At 42.2% G+C, this 15,706-nt stretch overlaps 1 protein-coding gene across 1 annotated transcript in view; it reads left to right on the plus strand.

Annotated features, from left to right (window-relative positions):
* The first annotated feature begins 4,819 nt into the window (after positions 1-4,819).
* Positions 4,820-15,706, plus strand: part of DNAJC13 (DnaJ heat shock protein family (Hsp40) member C13) — a 121,012-nt gene continuing 110,125 nt past the window's right edge. The window contains exon 1 of the mRNA XM_049766484.1: positions 4,820-5,023. The gene's annotated coding sequence lies outside the window, so the exon portion shown is untranslated. The remainder of the gene's footprint in view (positions 5,024-15,706) is intronic.

Consider the following 15,706-nt stretch of genomic DNA (forward strand, 5'->3'; position numbering starts at 1 on the left):
AGGAAATCAAGTTTGGAGCCTAAGTCATACAAGGCATGTGAACTATTTCCTTGGGCCACCACAAACTTTATTTCTTTTTTATTTTTATTTGCTTTCACAGTGCCAGGAATCCAACAGGGCCTACCATATTTAAGGCATGCACTCTACCATTGAACAACATGTAAGAAAATCCTGGGAAAAACTACTGGACACAAGTAAAAGCCAATCACATCAGATATTTAAAGAGGGACTAGAGCAATAGTGCACAGGTGGGACACTTGCCTTGCACACAATTAACCCAAATTCAAATCTCTGAGCACAGTGCCAAAAGTAAGCCCTGAGCTGGGTATATTTTGGGTACGGCCCAAAAACGGAAAGGAAGGAAGGAAGGAAGGAAGGGAGGAAGGGAGGAAGGGAGGAAGGGAGGGAAGGGGGGAGGGAGGGAGGGAGGGAAGGAAGGAAGAAGTGTAGAGCCAGGAATAACCCTTGAGCATTATTGGGTATGCCCAGAATACAATACTTATAATAAACATTAAAAACTTAGGAGCCAGAGAGATAGAAAAGCAGTAGGGCATTTGCCTTGCATGCAGCAGATCCAGGACAGATGGTGGTTCGAATCCCAGCATCCCATATGGTCCCCATTGCCTGCTAGGAGCGATTTCTGAGGGCAGAGCCAGGAGTACCTCCTGAGCACTGCTGGTTGTGACCCAAAAACCAAAAAAAAATATTAAAATTTAAAAATCCCATTAATTAGGGGCCGTACCGTAGTGGTAGTGAAGCAATAGGGTGTTTGCCTTACATGCGACTGACCTAGTACGAACCACGGTTAGATCTCCCGGCGTTCCGTATGCTCCCCCAAAGTAAGAGCAATTTCTGAGTGCATAGCCAGGAGTAACCTCTGAGTGTTATCCGGTGTGGCCCCCAAAAACAAACAAAAACAACCTCATTAATTGGAAGAATAGTCATACAAAGGCTAAAAATACATACATAAAGTCCTGTCAAAGATCAATAACCAAAAAAACCAACTGAATAAATTGGGAGTAGAAGATTAGCACTTCTCAAAAATAACATGAAGATGCTCAACATGTATAACAAAAAATGTTCATCACTGATTGATTGATCATCATCAAGAAAAATGTAAATCAGAACCAATGAGGTTTCACAGGGTATGGAAATGATCCTTCACAAATTTCTCATTCACACTTGTGGGACTATCGTTTAGTTCAATCTCTTTGGGAAACAATTTAGAGACTTCAAAAAAATCTAAGAGAGCTTCCATCTGACTCTGTGACTCAACTCTTGGGTATCTACCCCAAGAACACTAAAACACTCATCCAAAAGGACATAAGCACATTTATGTTCATTGCAACATTATTTACAATGGCTAAGATCTGAAGCAGTTAAAGTGCCCAGAAGATGAATGGATAAAGAAACTGTGGCATGTATATACAATGGAATTCTACTATGTAATGCAAAATGATGAAATCTTACAGTTTGCTTCAACTTGGACAGAATTGTAGGCATGTATGCTAAATGAAGTGAGTCAGAAAGAGAAAAAACAAATACTGAATGATCTCACTCTTAGAGTTTAAAGCTAAGGATCAAATAACTCCCAAATGAAATAAATTCCCAGATACGGTCAATAGTACTAAGATCTGAGGTTGATTAGGGTTACTGAGGAGGAGGGGGAAGAGATCTTGGGAAAATAATGGAGGAGGGATCTTGGCAATCTGCTGATGGGCATTGCTAGGTCTGAGTTAAACTCTTCCCCCTACAAGAAATTTTTTACATTTTTAAGCAATATTGCTTAAAAAGAATATAAGTGAAATGAATTTTAATGACATTTAATTAAATATATGTATATATAAAGTATTTCAGTATGTAATCAATATATCATTCATGTAACAGTTTCCATTTCTTTTTTCTCACCATAATATGCCATATCTGGAAGTACATAAGGGTTACTTCAGTTAGATGCTTAGGGTTGGTTACTCTGGCAGTGTTGGGGGACCAAGAGGTGCCAGGAATCAAACTTGAATCTTACTAAATGTGCATTAGCTTTTTGAGATTGTTCTCTAACTCTGGTGTATGGTTTTCAAGTATTCAGTAACCAGTAACCACATGGAACTCTAATAGTATTGAAACAATTAATTTTTCTGAAATACTAAGTGAGTTTTTGGGAAAATACAGCTGTAGACACTTGTCTTGCAACTGTCATTGGTTTTTGATAAGCAGATGTCTTGTCTGTGGGCCATACCTGGTGGCAACTGGATATAGTGCTCAATGGATTATGCAGTGCTGGGGATTGAACAGGCTTCCTACAAGCAAACTATTCTTTCAGCTTTTTGTGGGAGGGGAGGCAGCACACCTAGTGATGTTCAAGTCTCACACCTGGTTTTCGCACACAGAGATCACTTCTGGAGTGTCCAGGGGAGCATATGGGGTGCTAGGAATCAAACCCAGGTCAGCTATGTGCATGCAAGTTCCCACCCATTACTATCTCTTTAGGCTCCTTCTCTCCAGACCTTTGAATTATTTCCTTGGCTCTAACTACGTAAAATCTTCGAATTCTTTTGCATTATATATTAACTTAAGCTGTTGATAAAAAAGCTATTGATAGAGGTTGGAGTAGGGCAGTAGGGCACAGCCGTAGGACAGTAGGGCAAACGCATGCTGCTGACTTTTGGGGGCCCGGGGCAATAGCACAGCTGGATCTGTGTTTGCCTTGTACATGGTCCAGTGGGGTTCCATCCTCAGCATCCCATAAGGTCCTCAGAGAATGTCAGAGAATGTCAGTTCTGAGGGCAGAACCAGCATTAGCCCGAGGACAGCAGGGTGTGATCCAAAACAAGCAAACAAAAGCTACTGATAACTAAAAAGCTGGATGTGTAAAGAGGTGGCTCATAAAAGAAAAGTTGGAAATTAGGTAAAACCTCCAATTCCTCCTGACTCAGTTTAGTAAGAGCGCTTAAAGGATATTGACAAATGCGTGAAGTTCCAATGAAAACTGGGGGAATTGTGAAAAGGCTTAAAACCACTTCCTGTGAGCTGCAGTTGAAAGCACAAGAAAAATGTATTCTGAAGGTGCACAGCTGTTGAGGATCAGCAGAAAAGCAGGCAGAGCTGTTGGTTTGCTGTATTGGCAAATACATAAGAATAAAAAAGCAAAAGCAAAATGATCAAACAAACAAAAACTCAACACAATCTGGAAAAATGAAATTATTTGGCTAAATACAAGGAAAGTGGTTTCTAGAAATGTGCTAAAAATAGTATTTTGGGAGGCAAACATTTCTCTTATGGAGAGTGGGGGCAGATAATCCCGAAGCTCCTCTGAACTACAAAAATCTATTCTATTTGTCGCAAATATTGAGCAGAAAGGCAGCTGGTGTGAGTTGAGGGTAAGAGATGGGGATAATAGTTCATTAGTTTTGACTACAAAACGTGTTAATAAATTCCTGCTAATCTTTAGGGAGGAATTAGATTTCCTTGGGCAAGACTCTTCATCTCTGTAGATTTGCTTCTTGAATAAAAGCGGGAACATACTCCCCATCTACTTTTGGGGTTACTTGAAGACTTTCCAACCCAATCAATGCCAAACACTGTTTTGTTGCCAAGAAACAAAACAAGAAGGTTCCTAACTCAACTCTCCTTTCTCTACTTCTCCTACGTGTTCATTTTAACGGGAGTGTGTGTGTCTGTCATCCCACACCCAAGCTAATTCCTGCTACCACTTCTTAGATGCACATATTTTACAAGGTACTGTAGCTCTTAGGGTAAATGCAGTATTGTTCAACTCCTAAGGTAGGACAAATGGGGATGCAAAGCCTGTAAGAACCATTCTCTTCGTTTTTCATGCTATTATTATCACCTCTAAAAAAATCGAGCCAAACCAATATTAACATCTTTATGAAGCCTTCGCCATTAAAAAATATCCATGCAAGCAAGCCACTTTATCCCAACCATCACGTGAAGTTTGTAGCAGAATAACTTCGTTTTGAACCTTAGTTGTTAGAATTGAGGTCTGGGAGTGACGGCACACCACTCTTATAACCTCCACCTGCAGGTGACAAGCCTCCTTGCTCCTTTAGGGTCTTAGGGTATGAGATAGCACAGCTGGGGATCAAACACAAATCAATCTAATGATGAGGCTGGAACCTTGATTTATCTGCAAAACAGGATAATTCAACTCTCTGACTCGGAAAGTTATCCTGTTTTGCAGATCAACAACAACAACAACAACAAAAATAACCAAATAAGAGGCCTTATCAGTATGGTCCAGGCAGTGCCCTCAAAGGCAGAGGCACCTGGGAACAGCCTTTTATCAGTTGTTCTGAACTCTTCCAGAAGACTGAAACCCTTAGGTAATAACCTGAAACATTGCACAGCCTCGTGTTTAATTCTTATCACTCAAAGTTAAAGATTTAAAAGTCAAAAATAACATTTTAAAACAAAGAGCCCTCAGCTGACTGACAATCTATCACCCCTAGGCAAGCAAGATTCAGAAACAAGAGGCCGAGGGGGCGAGGCCGAGGGAGAACACGCTGGAGGGGAGGTGTGGCCCGCTCTTCTACTACGCATGCGCGCGCTGAAGGGTCAGCGTCCACTCGGCTGGGCCGCGTGAGGCAAGCGTCTCGGAGGCTCACGCCTTACTTCTGCGCATGTGTGAAGAAGGAGCGAGCGAATAGGAAGGCGGGAGGCCGGGAGGGGCGGGGCCTAATGCTAAGGGAGCGGGGCCTAAGGCGGAAGCACGGGGATCAGCTGACGGGAGGTCTCATGACCACCAGCCTGGGCGGCGGCGGCGGCGGCGGCGGCGGCAGCGGCAGCGGCAGCGGCGCATGCGCATGCGCGCTGGAGCGCGGTGGCTTGGCAGCTGGAGCCAAGATGGCGGCCTCCAAGCTTGAGCCTCTGAGAGGCTGAGGGAGAGGAGGAAAAAGGGGAAGTGGCGAGGGGGGAAAAAGAAGAGGAGGAGCAGGCTGGAGGGCGCTTCAACCATTCTGGACGGCGGGAGGAGCTCGTGCTGGAGCCTTTCCGGCCTCCTGTGAAGGTAAAAAACAAAGAAAATCACCTCAGAACCCCCTGGATTCAGGGAGCTCTGCCTCGTCTCCTCTGCACGTCTGAGGCCCTGAGGGGGCTGAGAATGGAGAATTTGGAAAGGCAAGGTGAAGATGGGGGGCTGCAGCGTCGATTTTTGCTGTCAGGCATTCACCCCTCACTGTGGCAGTGGCCTCTAGGTGCTCGTCTTCACTCCCACTTCGCCTCACCCTCTTCTGTTCTGGCCTTCTGCCCCCCATCTCTGCAAACCCTCCTTTCAGCACCCCGTCGCCTCACCTTGTTCTCCTGGCCCCCCATCTCTTTGCAGGTCTTCCCCTCAGCACCCCTTCGCCTCGGTCTTCTTGTCTATCCTTCTGTCCCCCCATCTCTGCAAGTTCTTCCCTCAGCACCCCTTCGCCTCACCCTGTCCTTCTGCCCCCCCCCCATGTCTTTCTCTTCGCAAATCTTCACCTCAGCACCCTTTCGCCTCACTCTGTCCTCCTGTTCCCCCATTTCTTTGCAAATCCTCCCTTCAGCACCCCTTCGCCTCACCTTGTCTTTCTGTCCCCCATCTTTTTGCAAGTGCTCCCCTCAGCACCCCTTCGCCTCACAGTTCTGTCTTTTTGTCCCCCCATCTCTTTGTAAATCCTCCCCTCAGCACCCCTTCTTGTTGTCTGTCCTCCTGTCCCCCACCCCTATTTCTTTTGCAAATCCTCCCCTCAGCAACCCTTCGCCTCACCATCTTGTCTGTCCTTCTGTACCCCCATCTCTTTGCAGCTATTCCCCTCAGCACCCCTTCGCCTCTGTCCCTCTGTCCCCCATCTCTTTGCAAATTCTTCCCTCAGGATCCCTTTGCCTCACTGTCTTCTGGTCTGTCCTCCTGTCCCCCCATTTCTTTGCAAATCCTCCTCTCAGCACCCCTTTACCTCACAGTCCTGTCTGTCTTTTCCCCTCATTTCTTTGCAAATTCTTCCCTCAGCACCCCTTTGCCTCACCTTGTCCTCCTGTCCCCCCATCTCTTTGCAAATGCTCCCCTCAACACCCCTTCGCCTCACAGTCCTGTCTGTCTTTCTGTTCCCCCATCTCTTTGCAAATCTTCCTCTCAGCACCTCTTTGCCTTACCCTGTCCTCCTGTCCCCCCATTTCTTTGCAAATCTTCCCCTCAGCAACCCTTCACCTCACCTTCTTGTCTGTCCTTCTGTCCCCCCATCTCTTTGCAAATCCTCCCCTCAGTACCCCATTCGCCTCACAGTCCTGTCTGTCCCCCCCATCTCTTTCCAAATCCTCCCCTCATTACCCCTTCGCCTCACCCTGTCCTCCTGGCCCTCCATCTCTTTGCAGATCCTCCTGTCAGCACCCCTTCGCCTCACAGTCCTGTCTTTTCCCCTCATTTCTTTGCAAATTCTTCCCTCAGCACCCCTTCACCTCACCTTCTTCTGGTCTGTCCTCCTGCCACCATGTCTTTGCAAATCGTCCCCTCAGCACCCCTTCTCCTCTCCCATCTTGTCTGTCCTTCTGCCTCCCCCCATCTCTTTGCAAATATTGCCCGCTGCACCCTTTCCCCTCACTGTCTTCTTGTCTGTCCTTCTGTCCCCATCTCTTTGAAATCCTCTCCTCAGCACCCCTTCACTTCACTGTCACTGGTCTGTCCTTCTGTACCCCCATCTCTTTGCAAATCCTTCTTTTATCACCCCTTCGCCTCACCCTGTCCTCCTGTCCCCCCATCTCTTTGCAAATGCTATCCTCAACACCCCTTCGCCTCACTGTCTTCTTGTCTGTCCTCTGTCCCCCCATCTCTTTGCAAATCCTCCCCTCAGCACCCCCACAGGGCTCAGCCTCTGAGGATTCCCTGGGCGCCAACCAACCTCTCACTGCCTCCCACGGCTCTCTGCTTTTTTACCTTAGGCCAGCGACCCTCTCTCCCTCCCCTCCACATCCTGCTTCGACTGTGACTTTGCTTTTCCCCCTTATTTTTTTGGGGGGGCTCACCCACTTATTTTTCCCCTATTTTTGGGGGCTCACCTTTGTTTCGTTTCGTCGGGAAATGGAAAGTGTACTCTCCATCCCCCCCATGTCGTTTCTGCCCCATTCACCTTCTCCAAAAGCCAGTCACTTGAACTTCCATCATTACCCTCCACCCCCAAGATTGCTTTTGCTTTTTCCTTTTTTTTTTTTTTTTTTTTGCAAAAGGGGTTGCTCGCTGCTATGGCCAGCTGGCCCTCGGCCGCTGTGATTTCGCTTTGGAGTTGGGCATGCAATGGGGGTGAAGGGAGCTCCCGCAAAAGGAACTTAACTGCTGGCTTCACTTCACTTGCTTGGCTGGAAGTGGATCGCCTGCCTCTCCGTGCATCTCATCCTGGTTAGGGTGTTTAGTTGCCCCTCTCGGCTTTAAACTGTTGGTTCACTGGCAGGTAGCTTGGAGGAAAGTTTAAAACAAAATATCCAGGAGAAAAAAAGAAAAGAGAAAAAAAAATCTCAGAATAAGGCAAAGGGGGTCTGCCTAAAGTGTAATTTCTGCTTTTCTCTTTGCCTCCATCCTGGATCCCTTCCAACTCGGTTGGAGGTGGGGGTGGCCTCTTGTCTTTTTGCAGGGGATCTTTTGAGCCTGACCGGGGCATGGTATCTTCAAAAAAAGAATAAAACTTGAGGAGTTGATTAGTTCATCAGAACCAGCCCTGGCGTTGGTCCTTCTTTCATTCTTCCATCGAATGGATGTGAGTCTGGAAGAGCTTAAGGAAATCACTTAGCTTGTATTAAGATCACCAGAGGACTCTGGAGTTTATGGGAATCTGAAACCACAGTTACCTTAGAGGGGAAAAAAGGGGAAATTTAGAAAACAACTTACCAGAAATTTGGTATCGTAAAAAAGACTTGATTTCACAATGCGATAGTTTTGTGAAAATAATCTTATTATAACTATGTGTATGTATATTAACTTAATTTAGTTATAGCAAAACCTTGTTCATAATTGAAATATAATGTAAACTTTTGGTGGGAGGTTATGTCATGATGTTTCAGACTTGACTTTTGCTTACTATTCCTCGATCTTTTTAGAAAAGATTTCATTATATGATTTGGAAACAGGAAGTAGAACATATTGATGAAGGAAATGTGGAGTCAGGATTACTAAGATTTGCAGGCCTCTAGAGAACTTGAGACCTTGGTCCAGTTAATGGAAAATGCACTAGTTAATGGAAAACACCCCATTTTTTTTCTCTATGAGAGGCTGTGGACATTCTCTTTCTAATGTGACTGTAGATGCATTGTCAGAGAGGAATCAGGAGTTTTGAGGTTTTTGTAAGGATTTAACTACCCACAAATGAGATGGTTGCCAAGCAACCTGTAACAGTACTGGTTTTATTATTTAATTTGTTTAAAAAATGAAAGGAGCCAGTTACTGAGTACGTACTGAATTACTGTTGAATGGAAAGGAATTTGTTTCAATGATTTGACACCATTCTTCAAGCAATTTTGTTTACACAGGTGATTTTGAGGTTCCTCTTCCTGTGTATCTTTCCTGTACTGCTTTGAGTTATTTAAAATCAGTAAAATAGAATCGAGTCTACAAAGATAAATAGTAGCAAAGGTTTGGTTGCTGCTAATAGTTTTAGGCCTAAGTGTTACTGTTACGCTTAGCAGTGATTTAAAGGGAGTTGCTTTTTTGTTTGCTTATGCGCCATACCTGCCTCTTTGCTTAAGGGTCGTTCCTGGTGGTGCACCATTTGCTATGCTGGGACTGGGTGTGCAGGATATTTGAAAAGTACCTTAACCACTGGAATCTTCTCTGGCCCAAAAGGAAGTTTCTTAGCTTGGTCAAGTCAAGGACACCCATTTGATTCCAAATACCCTGTAATTCCGGTAATTCATGAATGATATCTTCTAACTTCTGCCTCAGGAGTAAAAAGAAGCTTTAGATCTTCCTTGGAGATAAAACTTGATCCAAATGAGGGTAGGGTAGAGAAGGGGGACAGAATCTTCTCTTGAGGGAGGGGTATTGAGCCCCCAAAATGTAATCAGGGGAACCAAGGTCACTCTTCTTAGAGAGAAATTATATAAACCTAAGATGTAACCTTACTGAGAGCAACAAATCATATTCCCCAACCCACTGCCACCAACTCTTGCATTGCTAGTAACTGCAGAATACAACTAAGACAGGAACAAGAGTGTTTCCAGACGCACAGCCCAAAGAATCAGATCTTGCTTGATTCAACCATTCCTACCTTAAGCATGAGCCATTCTGCAGGTATTTGAAGCTTCTAATAGTACACCGAGGCTATTCCTAAACACTACTTTTCCAGTATTCAACGAAAAATTACACAGGATACATTTTCAAGAGGAAGAAAAATGAAAAAGCTATATGTAAATAACCATAGATACTGTTATTTGGTAGGAAGTTTTAAAGAAGTATAATGTTAAAAGAAAATAGAAGCAGGGGCCGGAGAGATAGCACAGCGGTAAGGCTTTTGCCGTGCATGCAAAAGGACGGTGGTTCGCCAAGCCTGCCAAGCCTGCCGGGGTGATTTCTGAGCATAGAGCCAGGAGTGGCCCCTGAGCGCTGCCAGGTGCGACCGAAAAACAAAAACAAACAAACAAAAAAAATAGAAGCAGGTAGAATGGTATTTTATGTGTATGGTAAAATATATAATTTCACCTAAGAAGAATTAAGATTTAGAAGAAAATTCTGGAAATTTCATTATACAGTTAATAGTTTCAGAATACCTTTTAGCACTATTAGATTTGACATTGCTAAGGAAAGAATCAATGAACTTAGAGATGTTGGCTACTCATCAAATAAAAAAAAATCACAAAAATTGAGTTTTTAGAACATCCAAAAATTTAGGAATATTAGGTACTTTAATGCATATCCTAGATACAGGGGTCCTCAAACTTTAAACAGGGGGCCAGTTCACTGTCCCTCAGACCATTGGAGGGTCTGACTATAGTGAAAACAAAACTTATGAACGAATTCTTATGCACACTGCATATATCTTATTTTGCAATGAAGAAACAAAACAGATACAGATACAATATGTGGCCTGCAGGCCATAGTTTGAGGACCACTGTGAAGAACAAGAACAAAAGGAATACTTAAAAAGTATTTGAGAAAATAGAGAATGTTTCAGAATTAATGTTGCATATCACATCACTATAGATTCAAAAAGCTTAGAGCACAAGTGCCTGTTGCCCCTGAAGTTTCCCGCCAAGGTATGCACAGTACTCCTAGATATATTCAAATTAATAGAAACAAAGGACAAAAGGAAAATCATGAAGGAAAGCCAAGAAAAGAAACATTATAACAGAAAACATAAGCATTATAGCTAAGAAACCATGCAAGCGGGATAATAATCGACAACATTGCATAAGAAATTTTTAAAATGACAAAATATCAAATCAGAAAAATAGAACAACAGGCATGGTGCTTGGCTTGCATGCGGGCAACCGGATTTGATCCCCAACACCCCATGCTCCCTTTGAGCCTGCCAGCAGTACCCTCAAAATAAAATAAAACCCAAAAAGACAATAGATAAACAAAAGCCAAGAAAACTTAAGGCCAGCAGATTTACTCTACATGAACAGTTTAAAGGAGTTTTTCACTTAGAAAAATGAATTGAAACCTACAAAAATAGATGAAGTAAACCAAAGTAATGATATTTTTCACCTTTTTAATTGCTCTAAAAGACTGTAAAATGAAATGAGTAGTAGATTGTGTTTTTGTCTCACATATAAAAGAGGTTAAGACCTGAGTTCAGGGCCCAGAGAGATAGCACAGCGACGTTTGCCTTGCAAGCAGCCGATTCAGGACCAAAGGTGGTTGGTTCGAATCCCAGTGTCCCATATGGTCCCCCGTGCCTGCCAGGAGCTATTTCTGAGCAGACAGCCAGAAGTAACCCCTGAGCACCGCTGGGTGTGGCCCAAAAACCAAAAAAAAAAAAAAAAAAAAAAGACCTTAGTTCAGGATAGAAAGGGCAGTTGAAAATGAATTTAGAGGGCTGGGAGAGATAGCACAGTGGTGTCTGCCTTGCAAGCAGCCGATCCAGGACCTAAGGTTGGTTGGTTCGAATCCCGGTGTCCCATATGGTCCCCGTGCCTGCCAGGAGCTATTTCTGAGCAGACAGCCAGGAGTAACCCCTGAGCAACGCCAGGTGTGGCCCAAAAACCAAAAAAAAAAAAAAAAAATGAATTTAGAAAGTCTTCAAAGTGTCTTATTTGAAGGTAGATTGGTTGAATAAAAACAAAATAAGCGCTAGGGTAACAAAGATTTTTATAAAATGCTAAGTTATTATAAAAGAGAAAACATAGTTTTTGAAAATGCTTATTTAAGCGAGAGGGCAGAAAAGAAAAGTTGAAGGAAATTGAAAGTAAAAGATGTATTAGATTTTATTTATCACTATAACTTTAAATATGACAGGACCCTTTATCAGACATACTAAGAATCACTTTTAAAGATAATTTCTATAAAAGATACATATAGTTGGAATAGCTGTATTAATAGACAAGGCTGTTTAGAATATGGAATAGTATTACATAATATACGTTGCATAATGTCAGTTGTCCAGGAAGACATAGATTTAAGTATAAAACATTTTACACTTTTACAATTTCTGGAAAACAGGAACGTTGACTTGGTTTGGCAGTGGGTTTTAGCTGCAGCACCAAAGTGTGATCCTTAAAAGAAAAAAAGTAGAGAAATCTGTCAAAATATCTAATTACCATGAGCTCTTAATTTTTTAGAATCACTATCTCACAGGTATCAAGGAGTTATCTGCAAAGGTTCATTTAAGTCAACAAAGAGAAACTAGCATTACCGGTAATTCTTTTCACATTCTCTTAACTTTGATCATCTGCATGCATATTTAGATATTACTCTTGTGGACTGCTTATGAAGAAGAGTGACCTCTAAAACAAAAAGCTTGAATTCAGTGGGATTTTAGTTTGTTGTGGGGGACATTGAGTCACATTCATTTAAGCTCAGGAGCCACTACTCTTGGTATTGCCAGCTATCTCACCTTGCTTAGCCATTTGCAAGACAAATGCTTTACCTCTTGTACTATCTCTTCTTCTTTCAGGTTTAATGCTCTGACTTGCCCTCAGACACTTTCTGAGCTTTCACATATTTAATGCCTTCCCATTGGTACTATGTCATTGCATTTGAATTAGAATTTTTATCAACACATTGAAACCAGCCCTCCTAAAACAATCTAAAATAATTAAATTTTAATACTCATTTTTGTCACCTATAATTGTCTGAACATAATGGAAGGATTGGTATAGCCTATGAATGTAAGAGACCTTTCTCTAATAATAGGTTATAAATTTGATGCTGAGATAAAATTCTTTCCCATGTACTTTTTTGTTGTTATCTGGTACATGGTTTCGTAACTGGCCCTCTTCTTGGCTCCTAAGAGGTCAGGGGCCCACAGGTAAAAACAAGTAAATGAGGGAGGATTGGAGGAGAAGGCTGTTATGCTGGTAGCATGGAACACAGGAAGGAAACAGGTTGAGGGGGCCATGATCTGGAAAAACACTATATAGTATTTCTCAGATTTCTATTAAGTAATATACTTTGGATTTTTATTAAGTCCTAGAATAGATAAGTCATTACCCTACCCCCTTCCTCCAATGTTCTGGGACTGATTTTAAAATTGGGATTTTTGTTGTTGCTGTTATCAACCAATAAGTTTGGGAGTGTTCTGTAAACTGAAAGTCTATTTTGTTTGTTTTTTGGGGGCCACACCCTGCGGCACTTGGGTTACTCCTGACTTTGTGCTTAGAAATCACTCCTATCTTGGGGGACCATATGGGATGCCAGGGATTGAATCCACATCCGTCCTGGACTAGCCATGTGCAAGGCAAGCGCCCTACCACTGTGCTATCACTCCGTTCCTAAACTGAAAGTCTTATGGGAATAATAGAAATAATAGAAAGTTTGGAATAATCGATTTGAGAAAAATCAAACTAGAAGCCTACATGTTGTTTTGTATGGGATTAAAAGAAAATGTGCCAATTATAATTTGTCTTTCAATAGTGTAAAGAAAATATTGTCTGAATATTCAGGTGTTTACTCTAAACCCTTATTCAAGATATACTTACCATATGCTTAGGAAATTTAGAGAATGCAAAAACAGCAACAAGTTAAAAAAACACGGCAAATCTCTTTTACTCATGAGATATTCTTCTGTTTAGCCTCTTAGGGCAAGATTACTACTAAATGCCTGTTCATGAGCTTATTGAACTAAAACAATTTGTTCTTTCATGGGTCAAATTAGCTTCAAGGTATAAAATTAAAAGAAATTGGGTCTAAAAATTTCACCAGTTATACAAGCTAGAAATATGTAAATGATCTATAGCATTGATTTTACAGAAATGTTTGAGCACATTTTCTTAGTTATCTTTTAAATTAATTAAAGGCATTTACAAATTTTGTAAAGGAAGTCATAATCTTTTCTTTCTTTTTTTAATTTTTATTGTGGCCAAAGTGAATTACAAATCTTTCAAAGTAATATTTAAGGTACTTAGTGACAATGAATGAGGGACATTCCCACCACCAGTGTTGTCTTTCCTCCACCCCTGTTTCTGGCATGCATCCCCTATCTCTTCCTTTACCCCCCAGAATGCTAGTGTAACCAGTCCCCATTTGTACAGCTTGTTGTAGATTGGGTATCGATTCTGTTTTTGACTCTTGGTTTGGTGTTCAAGTGTGATCATTTTTTTATTTCCACTAAATGTTCATACAACTGTCTGGTCCTGGTACCATCCATTTTTCCAGTGTTGTCTTTCCTCCACCCCTGTTTCTGGCATGCATCCCCTATCTCTTCCTTTACCCCCCAGAATGCTAGTGTAACCGGTCCCCATTTGTACAGCTTGTTGTAGATTGGGTATCGATTCTGTTTTTGACTCTTGGTTTGGTGTTCAAGTGTGATCATTTTTTTATTTCCACTAAATGTTCATACAACTGTCTGGTCCTGGTACCATCCATTTTTCCCCTTCAATTTATGAGGCTGAATAAGATGATTCAAGTTATGTGGTTCTGTTGGAGGTAAAAAGGAAAAACAAAAACAAAAACAAAACTAAAGACTGGGAGGAGTCTGTTGAAAAAGGTAGCAAAACAAAATAGAAATCAACAACAAAGCAACAACAATAAAAAAAAAGAACAAACAAAATATCAAAACCAGCAACTATGAAAAACAAGCAACAAACAAAAAAATAAAACAAAACCCAAATGTTTTATGTCTTGGGGGGATCATACCCCCTTGTGCTCATGGCTTACCCCTGACTCTGTGCTCAAATCACTCCTGCCAGTGGTTGGGGGACAATTTAAGGTGCTAGAGATTGCACCTGGCCATTTACCATACTCACTGTATTACTATTATTCCAGCCCCAAGAAAATTTTTTGCAACAAGAATCTCTTGAGATCTAAGAATTATTCCCTTTATAAAATTAGCATGTATGTAATTAAAATATAAAGAAAAAAGGTTTCTTCAGTATTTGATTTATATTGAATAGAAAAAGCCAACAACTTAACTGCTATAGTTTGTGTGCTTGTCTCTGCTGCCTGTAAGATAATATTGAAGGTGTTTCCTCAAATTTAGGGCTTGCCTTTGAATATTCTTTGCCCTTTTATTTCACAAACATTTATATAATACATATATATTTTCCCAAAATGAAAGAGAATGAATTAAAAAAAATCATAAGAATGGTGCCAGCGAGATAGCAAGCAGGTAAGGCTCTTGCCTTGCCTCTAGCTGATCAGTGTGTGATTCTCCATGTGGCTCTCTGAGCCCTACCAGTAGTGATCTTTACCTACTGTGTGCAGAGCCCTGAGCACAGCCTCATGTGACCCCAAAACCACAAAATGAATTAGTATGTCTTAGATTATTTTGCTCTTACCTATGGTGGTGAAAAAAAAATTTTTTTTTTGGTTTTTTTTTTTTGGCACACCCGTGTGACGCTCAGGGGTTACTCCTGGCTAAGCGCTCAGAAACCGCCCCTGGCTTGCGGGGGTGGGGGGGTGGGGTGGGGTGGGGGGGTGGGGGAGGACATATGGGACGCCGGGGGATCAAACCACGGTCCGTCCTACGATAACTCTTGCAAGGCAGACACACCTTACCTCTAGCGCCACCTTCCCGGCCCTGGTGGTGAAATTTTGATGTGCAGAGGTTTTAGTATTATGACTTATAGATCCTCAATGGCGAACCTATGGCAGCAGTGGCATGCGAAGGCCTTGCAGCTGGCGCTCGGGAATGGGTCTGCAATTAAGATATGCAGCGTGGCTAGAGGCGAGTGTGCCAGTATCTGCTTTGCAGCTCACCTGGCAACAGGGCCGAACTGGGCATTGTGCGGCAGTTTGGGCACTCAGGCTCAAAAAGGTTAGATATGATTGTCAGCCGAGATTTGATATAACATCTGATTTTTCCTTCTGACAGTTTTGATCTTTGGAGTTATTGGGATCTTTACTATATTAAAGCTAAGGATGGGTTGGCATAAAAACATACTCTTTGATTCTTTTGTTTCCAAGTTTGGGCCACACACTCTGAGCATTACTCCTGACTCTGCTGTCAGGAATCACTCCTGACAGGCTTGGGAACTATTTGGGATGCTGAGGATTGAATTTGGATTGGCTACATGCAAGATAAATGCTCTACCTGCTGTATTATCACTCTGACCCAACTTTGTGATGTACTTTATAACTGTTTAA

This window comes from Suncus etruscus, chromosome 20 (genome assembly GCF_024139225.1).
Source record: "Suncus etruscus isolate mSunEtr1 chromosome 20, mSunEtr1.pri.cur, whole genome shotgun sequence".
NCBI classification, from domain to species: Eukaryota; Metazoa; Chordata; class Mammalia; order Eulipotyphla; family Soricidae; genus Suncus; species Suncus etruscus.